Below are 14,103 nucleotides of genomic sequence, written 5' to 3'. Positions count from 1 at the left end.
CATCCACGACCCACTGTTTATACCAAATCACCAGGCAACAGCAAAGTCCCACAAAAAAGCACTACATCTCACTGACTCAAAACATCACACGAATTGAATTATGTCCTTTTAAAGTACGGACATTGAAACAACAATTACATTTCTATTTAGGTATTAACGTCTCTTGTTGAAAATAGAAACTTTGAAGACATTCCCAAGCTGTGAGCCCTCTGGGGAAATCTGGAGATAATCAGTGGATTCCAGACCTGCTCGGCTCTGCCTCCCCTCATACGTCTCCTGAGACCACGACCTGTCAGTGTGTGTGTGTTTGTGTGTGTGTGTAAGGACTGGGCCACGGGGGAGGGGTCAGCCCACGATTAAATCCTTATTATCTCCCTCAGAACCAAATTAAGAAAATTACTTAAGTGCCCTATGAGGAGAGATGAGCATGACCATAGGCGGTTAAGGACCAGAGGTTAAGGTTCAAGGATCAGACCGGTGACCTGCCGGGCTGCTGCCTCCAGGATGCTCCTCTCCCTGTTCTCACATCACACTGCATACTGCAAAACTGCACATTATCTGATGTCTTTATTGTTATATTATTATTAAAAACATTTTTTTAGCTTCATAGCTCTTCATAAAACCTGTTTTTGTGACTGCTACAATCACATGCTCCATTCACATGTTCCGGCAACAGAAGATCAGTTGTTGTTGTTTTTTCAAAGCCGAGCTGGTTGTGTCGTGTTTGGCTGCTTCTTCGTGGAAAAACACTCCATAATCGCTTCCTCAAAACCATGAAAGCTTTTGAATCACATTTGAGAAGCAGCTGACGGAAGAATGAACGGAAAAAGCAACTGAAAGTGCCACAGGCTGGAGGAGGCACGTCTGCATTAGTGATGAGCAAGAGGGTGTGTGTAAAGGGCGACATGCCTTTCTGCAGTTTACTGAGCTGATAATCGGCATGAAAACAAACAGCCAGTTGTTGGATCTTTAGAAAAAATCATCTAAAGACAATCTGCGGGATGTGGACGTGAAAGAGATAAAACATGTTATCTCCGTGGGAGGAGTTGAGGATGATGAGTTTCAATCGACTGACCCCAAAAACATGAAACAGACAAGGCAGATGCTGATACACTTCACTGATCTTGCTTCAGTCGATTGCTGGCCATTGTAACACCAAGGTGATGTACAATGGAGGACACCAAAAAGGACGTGATACAGGTCCTTCAGCTGTCCACCACAGTGGATCAGATATGACAGAAAATGTCACTGGATCCTTGCTCAACAGCGTCCTCTCAACATCTGCCTGAGATGGCTGCGCTGGGAGATTTCACACGAGGCTGTCCAGTGAAGACCACTTACCTCTCTCAGCCATGTTTTCAGCTTGGTGGTAATGCATTTTTCAGATGATTCAGTGGCTTTTGTAAATGGTTTGTTTGGCTTCAGAAGTAGAACTGTCTTATCTCATAAAGGAGCACCCCCTCCTTCAGTTTTATCCAAAAAAAAATCACAAACACCAATTTGGAGATAAGTGGATTTCACTGGACAGTGACGATATATTGCATGAGGTTCACTGTTAGTGTGCATCCAAACTGAGCTACAAAGTGTTTGTAGTTAAATCGGAATTAAAAATGCACACAACAACATACTGAAACTCAGCTTGCTGCACTGCCAGTGACATAAATACATGCAAATAACTGAGCATGATGCAGCAACATGAGGAGGCTGTCTGCACTTGTGTCACAAACAGGAGGCACTCCAGTCCTATCACCACACAAGAACGGCAATATTGGAAAAAAAAACCCTGAGTTGCATTCAGTGACCAGGAACCTTATGAGGAAACTTCATCTGCATTTCAACTGGAGGAACCAGGAACTAAATTATGTTCCTGCACAAACGTCCCTGCTGTATGTTGAGCTGTCTAATGGTTGCATAACTATCAGGAAAGATCTTGCTGAACGGTGCTGATTAGTCAAACAGAAACCCAGCACCTACCTTTCACGTGTCCAGCTTCATTCACGGAATGAGGAAGTTCTGGGGGCCATTAAGAAAATTAGGACGAGGTGGCGACATTTATGGGATGATTATCAAGACTGAAAACAAAGTTGCGTTGTCAGATTCCCGACTAGCTCCTGAAAGAGAGAAGGAAGCCAGAAGCCTTAAACGAGAGGAATAAAACTTAATTTGCTGATTGTTTCATTGCAGTTGGGCTGAAAGCAGAACTAAATAACTCATTACATCCACTGAGACATCAGTCACTCTGCAATAAATAGAAAGAACACGATGACACTGTGGAGAAAAATTGATGGCAAATTGGCAAAAAGTTATTTTTCCATTTCCAATCCTCTCCTGTCCAATCTTTGAAATCCTTCTTTTAACAGAATCTGTGCATGACCACAACAACATAATTGACATAAAAAAACAATTATGGCAATAAGAGGATGCCTGTGATGATTTTCTCTGCTGTCATTTTGATGAAAAGGGTCCTTAAAATTCCGTCATCATCAATTATCACCCGTCATATTATTTTGTTTGATTTAACGATAACGAATGCATTTCATTTTCAAAAACAACTCAATCACAATGACATTCACAGGTACAGATTGCACATTTATACAGGAACAAAGAGAAACAACAAACAGAGACACCGACCGTGTGGGCACATGAAGCAGAGGAATGACTGTTTTCCCCCAGTGACAGCTGAGGCATCTGAAACACAGTGACCATTGTGCTTAAACAGGCAATTTTACAGAATTAGACTATTTAAATAGAAAAATTACCAAACCAGTTACAAGAAATTAGCTGAACTCAACTGACCTGCTGTAGCCGGGCCTGAACTTCCTCCTGGTCCGCACAGACTTCAAGTGGGTGCTCGCTTGAGCGTAATCCAATGCATCAACAGAGGTTGATGTGGAGGTGATTGCCATTAAGTTTCTTGTCTCTTTGCTTAGACACACTGGAGACTAGAATTACCAGCGACACTTCAGCCAGAGGTTTGAAGTCGGCCCTGCAAACATTTGCTCCTTTTGCACCAGGAGCTCCAAGGTGCAGCAGACTCCCAGGGGATCCACTTCAGCTGGTTTTACATGTGGTTATTGACAGCATACTGTCTGTGTGAATTATTAACGTTACAGTAGATCGTCAAAAGCGATGGAAAATATTTTGTAAGCGTGACCTCTGGGTCAAGATATGGTTAGGACCAGGCAACTGGAACACTTGGTAAATGTTAGGAAATGGTCGTGGTTACAGATCATAAAAAGTGATGATTAATGACAGGACACACACCCTTGTCTCATGTGTTACAAGTAGGGCTGTCAATGTTACGCATTAATTAGCATACTGAATGGGAAAGTCCCAGCCAGAGTTTCTAACAGTCAAACAGTCAACATTCTTTCTAAAACCGAGAATGGGCTGTGGTTACCAGTCAGACGTTATACCATCGCTAGCAGACGCTGTTAATTATGTATGATAAGATCATTAGTGAGGATAGCAATAGCATGGATATTGGCAGGGATAGTGATAGGTGTTACTCAAACATGAGGTCTTCTTGTGTATTGAGGAGCTGCAGAGTTTATTCATGGTCAAACTGTAACCTGTACTGTACGTTTACTGCCACCAGACAAGCTCTAAACGCTCCTTCTGCTCCGGTGGCTAACAGCTGTCAGCGCTGAGCTCTCCACTCACTCGCTACAAGCTGCCCTGTTCTTAAAGCAGCCACGCCACTCTGAAGGTACCACAGGTCAAGCTTGGTGGATGACATGAAAGTCCCAGATTCTACTGTGGTCCATTCCATTTCAGTGATAGCCTAATCTTTTAGGTTTAAGCAAAAAATTAAGTTATTTGTCCATAACACACTGAAAAGGGAGTTCAAAAAACGGCCAGATGGAAACGCTGACAGCAGCGTTTGTGCAATTTATGCCGGTATCAGAGTCCTTCAAATGAAATATCTCCTCCGTTTAAAGTTGAGAATGCTCACTTATTCATCCATTTACTCATCTAACCATTTGCATTGAAATATTTTTTAAATGCTTATGGCAAATATCAGTATGTGTGACTCATTTCGATTAATTATTCACAAAGCATGTAATTAATTAGATTCATTTTTTTAATCACATGACAGCCCTGGTTACAATCAGCCACCATGACCTCCACACCCTTTTTTTCCCCTCGCAACATAGAGAATGCTTCCTGCTGAGGCAGTGGCATTGGGTGTGGTGAGTGAAATTATCAGATATACCTCTGTTAAAGATAAATGTGCACTTGACCAATTGGAACAGTGTCTCCTCCCTCCTCTATAGTGTCAGATCACTGTTACTGGCAGGAGACTGGCAGGCTCGGGGTGATCGGAAGTGGGTTACGAGGCCTCGCAGCCTCTGGGCCCATCTTTATCCCCGCCCTGAATCCTTGCCTCTCTCTGCCCACTGCGAATGCCTGGGAACTGGGTGAGGGAGATAATGTAGCAGAGAGAGTGCCAGGGCAGGGCGCGGTCCTGACGGAGGGGGCAGGGGGGGTTGCTGGGCAGGATCCACGTCTCTAGGAACGAACTCAGTGACCCCGCCTCGACGGATGTAGCTGGCACACATCGATGTCGGCTTGTAATGATTTATTAATGGTGCCATTAGAAACTGTCACGAATCCAATGCTGGGGAGTATCAATCAGCGTCAGTGTGTAGGGGTTACAGTATATCCATGTTAACATCCTCAGGGTGTTTCATACGTCGCTATGAAGCAACTGATTGACATAAAGGGATATTATTAGCGAGAATACTGAGATGGAACCCCTCACTCGAGTATTTTCTCGATTTGTACTTGTCTCTCTCCATCTCTTTTTCCACTTCTGTCTTTCTCTCCCACTGCGGAGGATTTTCTGACACATGCAGAGACTTGGATCTGAATGACAAGCACGTTCAGCATGAATTAGGGCGGCAGAGGAGGGGGTGTCTGCGTCATCACCGCCTCTCCAAGCCAAATGCGTCTCCCTCTCTCAGTCCCTTTCTCTACCTTTCCACGTCACACTACCTTGGTAGCCTTTACCTATGATTCACAGCCTCTGGTACAGACCGATTTCGAGCCTTCGCTGCCTTACGACAGGGAATAATAGGGATGAATGGATGAAGGATGCTCCAGGGAGAGGCTGGCTTTTCTTACTCACCGCCCGTCCAGCCTCTGCATCAGCAGCGCACTCTCTGGCGTCAGCAGAGCCTCTCCTGCGTAATCATCCACGGAGTGCAAGTGCTCGGATGAAGCTTGCACACACACACACACACACATGCACACTCGCTGCTCTTCTCTCCCCCGTCATCCCTCTCTCGTCAGCTGACTCGCTGCAGTTCTGAGCACTGAGCCTGCGGCAACTTCAGTCCAAGCTGAATATTAACGCAGCTTGCTTTTGACTAACTGTTAGGGACATGTTTTACACACATGACAGTGTCAGATATATGTCCTTAAGCTCCTCAATGAGAGGCTTCATTATCCCTCATATAACAACATCTTTATTTTTCACAACAAAGCACCTGCATCAAATGAAAGTCGCAACACAACATGCTGTATGATTATATTTGCTCCTCGACTCTCCTATCAGACTTGATGAACTTCATACACACAGCCCACAGCCGGGTGGGGCCACAGGGGCGCTGATTGGATCCTGAATCTGTCTGCGTCAGAGCACTCACTTGGCTGAATTTTGAAAGATGCTGTGAAATCAACGGCATAGTTTTGCTCGATTTTAACACTTGAAACACTTCTGCTACTGCGCCTGCACCAAAGACTCTGGAAGGACACGTGAGATATTAGATTAAAGCTGCTGTAAGTGTTATTTTCATTAAATTAAGTGTTAAATAGCTCTGTAGTGCAACAGATCAGTGTTTGGTCAGTAACCATGTCTCTCCTCCCTCTGCTTATGCAGAGAAAAGAGAAAAGAAAATTGTTTGGTATCCTGCCCACTTTATCCAATGAGGACCAAGTGGGAATCTCCAGCTCTTATAATTGAAGCCAATGCGGAAGTTCCAAAAACTGCAGTTCCTCAAATGGCCACTTGAGGCTGGCTCCAAAAGCAGGTCAATGTTAGCATGTTAATATGCCAGCAGAAATAAACATGTTCACAGCCTGGTGAATTTTTTTTTTTTTTTCTCTATACCTAATTTATCCCTTCATGACAACTGTAGAGGGGTGAATTTTTATATAACTTATAATGGGCCCTTATAAAGGGCTATTGTGGAACCCCTGACCCTAACCCCTAACACTAACCATATTGGGAAGTAATTGGAACTTGAAAGTCAGATTCGGAACAGCGGTGTGTCGGAGTGGGGTGTGTCGGGATGGAGGGGTTTCACAATGGAGGTGTTTCGGAACGTCAAGCTGTTCCCCATGGAGGTGCTGTTATGACAAGCTTCAGCTCCGACCACGATACAGTCAGTGACCTGGACAGTGAACTCCTTAAAGAGGTAATCCAGTCTGCTTGTGATCCTCCTGTTTTTCCGACAATAGCGGAACACGGTAAGCCACCAGTTCCAGCACTCACAGTCACGGCTTATACTAACAAGCCAAGTGAAGAAAAAAACACTTGAAGAAAAGAAGCAAAGAGAGCTGACTCAAAAGAAAGGAGTTGTGCAAGTGTGGTGATGTAGACAGCAGGGGGCTGCTAACTGCAAACGGACAGGAACTTAGCTAAAACGACGACAATGCTTACAGCAGCTTTAATTACTAGTTAGCTGGCTAATGTCGTTGGAAACTAACATCATCTAGGGGTGGAAGTTACAAATTACATTGTCTCGTGTTACTGTAACTCGTTTTTTGTTAGGATTGTATCACAAGCATTGTATTTTGTATATTCAAAAATCTGTCTGTTCAAATGAAATTTATATGATTGTCGGTTTTGACCTTTGAGCTTAAGTGGCATGATGTTGCTCCACTGGTGTTGTCGGATTGGTTTATCACACAATTGTTGCCCTGGCCCTGATCACAGGAAACTCGTCACTACAGACGCAGCAGTTTAAAAAACGCCTTCGAAGAGTGTGTCACGCAGCAAAATCCGCTCATCAAGGATCCCATGGTGGAGACTCAGGGCGGGGGCACGTATCAGTGAGCATATGGCTTCTTCCTCCTGTAGTAGAATTACTGATATTGAAGTTTAAAACTTACACGCAAGCACAGGAAGAACATGCAAAGAACATGCAAACTCAGTGCTGAGGTTTTGTTCATTATAAAACTTCATATAGGCAAATTGTGTTGTTATCTACTTGCATAAAAAGTCACAAGAATCCAGAAGATGAAGTGTGTCAGACTGAAATTCTCCTTGGGGAGGACCCCTGAAGATCCACTAAAGTATGCCCTTTAGTGGCCTGTGATTCAGAAAAATCTTAAATCTGCCCCTGCTTATAACCTTCTGAGAATTCAGACTTAATTTATCCAGCCTGCAATCATATGGAACAGATTTTCTCTCCTCACTTATGAATGATAATCAATTTCACCAGATGAATCATGTTGAGGCTCACATTTGACAGCATAGTTCTTCCACACATAGCCTGAGCACATGTGCTGCTCCTCCCCTGTAACCTTGACAGCGTAGCATTGAAAGTATTGATTGCATCGCATTAAGCTTTGTTGCAAACGTCGATGCTCTCCATACGCTGCACGACGCATGCCCTATACTAGCTAACGACCCTGTAGATGACTTACAGGCTGTTGTCGGACAGGACGGGGACGACTCTGTATATATGTGTGTGTGTGTGTGTGTGTGTGTGTGTGTGTGTGTGTGTGTCAGTGTGTCAATGTTCTCTCTGCAGGGCCTGCTTAACACACCAGCCCAGAGAGGAAGATCAGCTGTAACACTGGCCATGCACACAGGATGTTCCCAGCATGCCCTCGGCTCCCTTGGGGCCACAGAGGTCACGCAAGACAGTCCTCTGTCCTTCTGTTCCTTTAAATAAATGATACACAGGAATGAAGACTGGATGTGTGGAGAAAGAGGAATCACAAGCTCAATGTCTTGCATACTTATTATGATTATTATGTTTAGCGGAGACTTTTAAAAAACTTGTTTGTGTGAACAACAAGCTATAGTGTGTTCAGAAGTTAAATATAGAGGTTGTATAGGTTGAATTTTCCTTTTTTTTACTTTGAAAAGAGCCCAGCTAGCTGTTTCCCTCTATTTCCAGTCATTATGCTATGCTAGGCTAATTGCATGCTGGCTACAGCTTCCTATTTAGTCCAAAGACATGAGAGTGCTGTTGATTGTCTGTTTTTTAGCATATTTTCCAAAATGTTGAACTATTGTTAAAATGAAAATAAAAATGGTGTTTGCTGCCCTGATCTCCTCAGGCAGGTCAGTGCCAGGGCGTCCAATCAGCAAAGGGCTCGTGACCCTTCAGTAATTCATAATTGTCTGTCATTTTAAAACAAGCTTGAAACAAACATGTTTGGCTCACTGCTTTAGGTGTGAAACACTATTTGAGCTCATGTTGCTGCTTATAGATATGATATGGAATATTCTGTCGTATTGTTGCAACGCTCCCGGCAAATCATGAAATTCAAGCTACATTCAGTGGTTGAATTCTGTGCAGGGTTTCCCCCAGTGTATTATAAGCCTGGGGGGCCGCCAGGTCTTACTTGCCCCCCCGCCAGGCTAAGCATCGTTTATTTATTTTTTTTAAATCAGTTTTTGCGCTCCATCAACACATGATCAGGTGTCTTTTTCATCACCTGACAATGTCACAACTTCGTCACGGACATCATGCTCATCAGACCGCTGCTTCACCAGCTAACCAAGAGGAACAAGTCGACGTCGACCTCGTAGTCATTAATGTGAGCCGAGCCGCGGCTCTAGAGGCTCAGCCAGCTGCTGCAGCGGCTAGTAGCTGTTAGCTGTTAGCACGTCGTCCCCTGCAGCGTCAGAGCTCCAGACTTCTGTGAGCCGAGCTGCTTTCACCTGATGTGAAAATGACCCAGCGTTTCATTTTTCAGCTCGTACAGTTCGCGTTTACACACGTTTGTTTTCTCTGGTCCGAACAGTAGATTACAGAGTATCTTTGGTAGATCCGTGATTGTCACGTTTCCATAACGACTGACCGGAAAAAGACACGTGGTCATGGTTACGTGACTCCAGATTGTAAAAATCTCTGAGGAAAAGAATAAAAATCTCTGGAGACACCAGGCTGTTGTTTTTTAGTTTTTAGTGCAGACAGTTGATATTATTTATCTAAATAGTATTTTTATTATTTATTTATTTTTGTGGTTGGTTGAACAGCATTTCAGGAGTGCAATCTGTAAGACCTGGTGTTACATAAATGTCTTATAATAACACATGATAATGATAATATTTTCAAATTTCCAGTCAACTTTTAACATTGATCTTAAAGCCTTATGGAATCACTCCTTCTAAATTCTACTACTCCATTAATGAATCTGTTACCTATAGGGCCCTGCCATCAGTCAATGGTCAGGGTCAGGCCCCTGACACAAAAAAACATGCTTGGGCACCGGTGGGCCGCTGGTGGGCCACCCTACCACCGGGCTTAACAAGTTTTCTGGGGGAAACCCTGCTGTGGTTAACCTGACGCACCAGATGGTTTGTTTTACAATACAATCTGGAGACACTAAACTCTTTGGAAAAGGGCTGGCACTTTCAAAAAGCCAGTGGAAATCAAATATACCAAAGCCAGACGAGAGAAGAGGGTTAGTGCTGGCTAACAGGGGGATGCTGCTTTATGGAGCTCTCTGTTCTGATTGGATAAGGTGGGCAGGGATACTGGAAAATGTCTGCATGAGCAGGAGGAGGAGAGACATGAGTTACTGACCATACACTCTATAACAGTGATTACTGCTGGAATATAGAGCTATTTAACATTTATTTAATCAGTGTCTCAGTCAATCAGTAATGGAATGTAAGTAATTAATATACTTAAGTACTATATTTAAGAACAATTGTAAGGTACTTGTACTTAACATGAGTATTTCCATTTTTTGCTACTTTATACTTCTACTCCACTACAATTTGGATTGTTCAGGTGGGTAAGGTTGACCCATAGTACCCTCAGAGTGCCCTGAATGTATGTATCCTCATACATACATTAAGTACATTTTTTGCCTGAAAATTACTTTTAATACTAATATTAAGTACATTTAATATCAGATACTTTAAGACTTTTACTCAAGTACTATTAGTATGGGTGACCTTCACTTACTTTTACTCAAGTTTGACTTTTGGGTGCTTTTTTACAACACTGTTCATAGGTGAAGATTTTCTAGCCGAACAAAATTGAGAGTACCATAAACTTTTGTTTGCCACAATAATCCAAAAACCCAGGACTGTTGTTGAGCCAGGGCGATGCTTCTTCTGGGTTAGCTCACCAAAATGCTTCATCCCTGCAGCTCTCTTTAATAGCAATGAGTACTGTATGTCAAGCAAAGTCCAAAATGTGTGTGTAAATCAGCATGAGACATAGATGATTGTTACGACCAGCAGCTGGAGAGGTATATAAATTAGAGTCTGTGCATATTGGCTTCAGAATGTACCTGTTTCTTGGTTAATTGGAGGTTCATGGGAGCAAACAGTGAAGGAGCAGATGAAGTGAGGCGAAGATAGCAGTGTGTGAGGATGTTAAAGAGGAGGCAGGAACAGAGAGTGTGAGAGGGCTTGATAAGAGGAGGAGGTCGAAGAGGATGGAGCACTACAGGATGAAGAAAAAGGGATTATGGGAGAGGGATGTGGCTCTGGTTAGCATCCATCAGAACAGGAGGGCAGCTGGAGGGTTGTAGTGCATGGAAGTGATGGGGGGGGGACTGTACATCCTGGACAGTCGCATCATGCATAGTGTGACTCAGGAAGTCCACCTCCATTTGTGACTTAAGAGTTAGTCCACAGCTGAAGGTCAACACACCCACAATGCTTTACACACGCACGGATACACAATGCATACACAACAGGGAGGGGAAATGGAGGATGCTTCCCAGTGTAATAGGCTGTCACTGGGGAGCGCAGGATGTAGAGGGGGACGGATGCGTGGAAGGAAATATCTGAATAAAGGATGAGACAGAATGGAGGGATGAGGGGGAAGAGTGCCCCGGGCAAGGATGTGTGGTCACTGAGGGCTTGTGTTTTTAACACTGCTGATAATGGCTGGGTGAAATCACAGGATCTTTGTGGTAGCATCAGAGTTACGAATAAAACATAAGGCACTGTATAGTATATATGCAGAACACACAGCAGTGGTACTCTTGACTGATATACTAATGCTAATTAATACACAGTGGATTTACCAACACTGGTAACACACAGATAATATCCTTTATTGTGTCCAAATACCTTTCCAAAAACTGTTTGCTGCAGATTTGATTAATTCACAGTGGAGTTTGGAGGAGGGCAACGCCGCGTTTTGGTGCACTAATAATTGATCCTCAAACGAGCAGCGCAGTCATTAAAAAGAGCCCTATAGGCACTAGTGCTTCTACACTTGTGCATGTAGTCTGTGCATTCCTGTAGAAAATTAAGTTCAGTTGGAGTTCACATTATTTATCAGTGAGATATACAGCACAGAGATCCATCCATATTCCCTTTCCGGTTTATTACTGTGTCAAGTTTGTGAACAAAAACTGTGATTGAAATCATTGCTGATAGTTAAGAGTAAATAAATTAAATATAAAGTAGGTTTTGAAAATGAGAACTATACAAATGTACGTGATCATACACGCACAATCCGCACTGCTGCTCAGATTCTTTGAGAGCTCCCTTTTCACAAACCCGACTGTGTAACCATTCACCAGCACTTCAAATAAATGACCTTCAAAATATGTGTAGAGAGAGTCTGTACCCATAACTTTAAACACAAAGTGTACAAAAAGAACAATCACACTCAGGATGCACGAGGCTGAACATCTTCACTGGTGTTTTATTAAAACAATATCAAAATTTCATTTTTTATTTCATGGTTAATGTGAATGAACGAACGATCAGGCAAAGACTGGAATGTAGAGCCAGGTACATATACTGAAGGAGCTTTATGAATGGATGGGTTGCAGGAGTGCAGGAGCAAAAAGGAGCACCACGCCCAGACAGACATACACACTCACACAGAGAGGGAGAACAAACCAACAAGAAACACAGGACAGGCGTAAACCATACATACACTAGGAGTGAGGGAGCACACCATGACAAATTATCCCTCATTTCAAAGGAAAACTGTGGGTGCACACCGTGAACATGTAATGAGAACTGGATACACCATCATCAGAAAAATGATCATGCAAGCCAACTTTCACAACCCATATTTGCATTTCTTAGGCGATGACCTTTAGCGGCGGCAGTAATTATTATGGCTGCAAAGGAGGAAGTGAGAAGTAATATAAAGAGTGTCCGTATTGGGGGGGAGGTCGGAGATGGACGGTCGGGTTAAACGAGCAGAGGACTTTGATTCAGGAGACCACTGTTTGTTTCAAGTGTGTAAACAGAAGCCAACGGTTCTGTCAGAAGTAATGTAGTGAATTTAACCCAAACCACCATGTTTTCCTGAACCTAACCAAGTCGTTTTCTTGCCTAAACCTAACCAAACTGCAACCGTACAACGAAGGTCCAGTATGCCTCTCAGTGTTACGCTGTAACGGTCATGGGTCAGGGATTGACTTATTCTGTCGTTTTGATATGAGGATGTGTTGAAAAGTTACTCAGTGGCGCATGAAGCAAAAAAAAAGTTTGACTTCCCCATATAACATTTCCCGGATCTTCTACATTGCGGGGCCCATAGATCGTGCACACTAGAAACTTCCACTGCCCAACTTCCTGTTTAGCTCCCCTGTTTTTTTTGTTGTTTTTTTTTTTTGCTTCTCTCACAATGCAACAAAAGTATTTTTGGGCCCCTGTGCGTCATGTGATTTTGTTTATGGCAAGTATGAGGAACCTAAAAAAGAAGGAAGGCTCATTATGCCAGTATATCTTGCTTTGGTGCCAGACTGTGGTGATGGCTTTATTGAAGTCAATGGGAGACACATGGAGAAACACACCAAAACCCAACATGTCTATATGATACATATGACACACATGTGAACAAGAGTAGGTGAACAAATTATTTTTTTTATCGACACATTGTTTGTTCCTTGACTTTGTTTAGGACTTGACTTTGTTTGCAGTATGATTGCAGTGTCATCAGCGTAAATCAGTTGGACCAGCCCTGTCAATCCTTTGGGGGGAAGATTCAGTGTTTAGTCTGCTCTCCGAAGTGTGGTCTTTCATTTTCTGGAGGCATTTCTTCTTCAGAAGCCATACAATGTAGATATGTTGGGTTTTAGTGTGCATCTCCCACTGACTTCAATACCGCTGGCACCACTCTCTGGCACCAAAGCAAGATTCAGTGATGTAAAGACCCTTCCTTCTTTTTTAAGGTTCCTTGGGAAAGTACAGGATGTAAACGATGACTCAGGAAGTCTGTAAATTGTGAGGAATGTTCACTTCCATCATTTTGGGCCACAATTTTACTGTTTTCTCTTCCAAATTAGCTGTCTCATCATCTGACGTCTAATGTTACTCTCCCCACCGGACATCTTTTCAGGGAAGCCGCCTCATTCGAAGATCTCACCGGATGACTTGATGAGCACAATGTTATCAGTATGGATAAGACTGATGGTCAAAACTATAAAAAATTAAAAGCAGGCTCTATGACGCCTTTGAACGAAGACTTCATGTAAAAGAGAAGCCCATCATCTTTGCTCAGTTTCCTTGCTAGCCGCTGCTATTTTTAATCCATTTTTCAATTAAGGTATGTGCTGTCACACTGACTGTCTATAACTGTCTGACCAGTGGAATAGACTGGTATGAATAAGACCCCATGGTGGTTTCCTGTTCCTCAATCTTCCTCTCTACTGGTTTGGGGCCAGGTGTGACCAGTGGAATTTAATTTGCTTCATCCCCGAGTGTTCAATCATTCCACAAGGTAATTTCAGGAACTGTGGAGAGTTCTTCATCTGTCTACTCCAACAGATCACTCTTCAAAATGAGAGACATTTGCGAAGTGTGTGTGCATGTATGTGAGCGTGACATTACACCAGGAGCAGTTGGGTCTTGCTCTCTCCTGCCGGCTACAGCATGTCAGGTGTGACGACTGCTGTATTAAAAGGCCCTGGCAGCCATCGCTCGTG

Source organism: Pagrus pagrus, assembly GCF_965226575.1.
Source record: "Pagrus pagrus genome assembly, chromosome: 11".
Taxonomy (NCBI): domain Eukaryota; kingdom Metazoa; phylum Chordata; class Actinopteri; order Spariformes; family Sparidae; genus Pagrus; species Pagrus pagrus.
The sequence above is the reverse complement of the archived record's forward strand: the minus strand, read 5'-3'. Positions refer to the sequence as shown.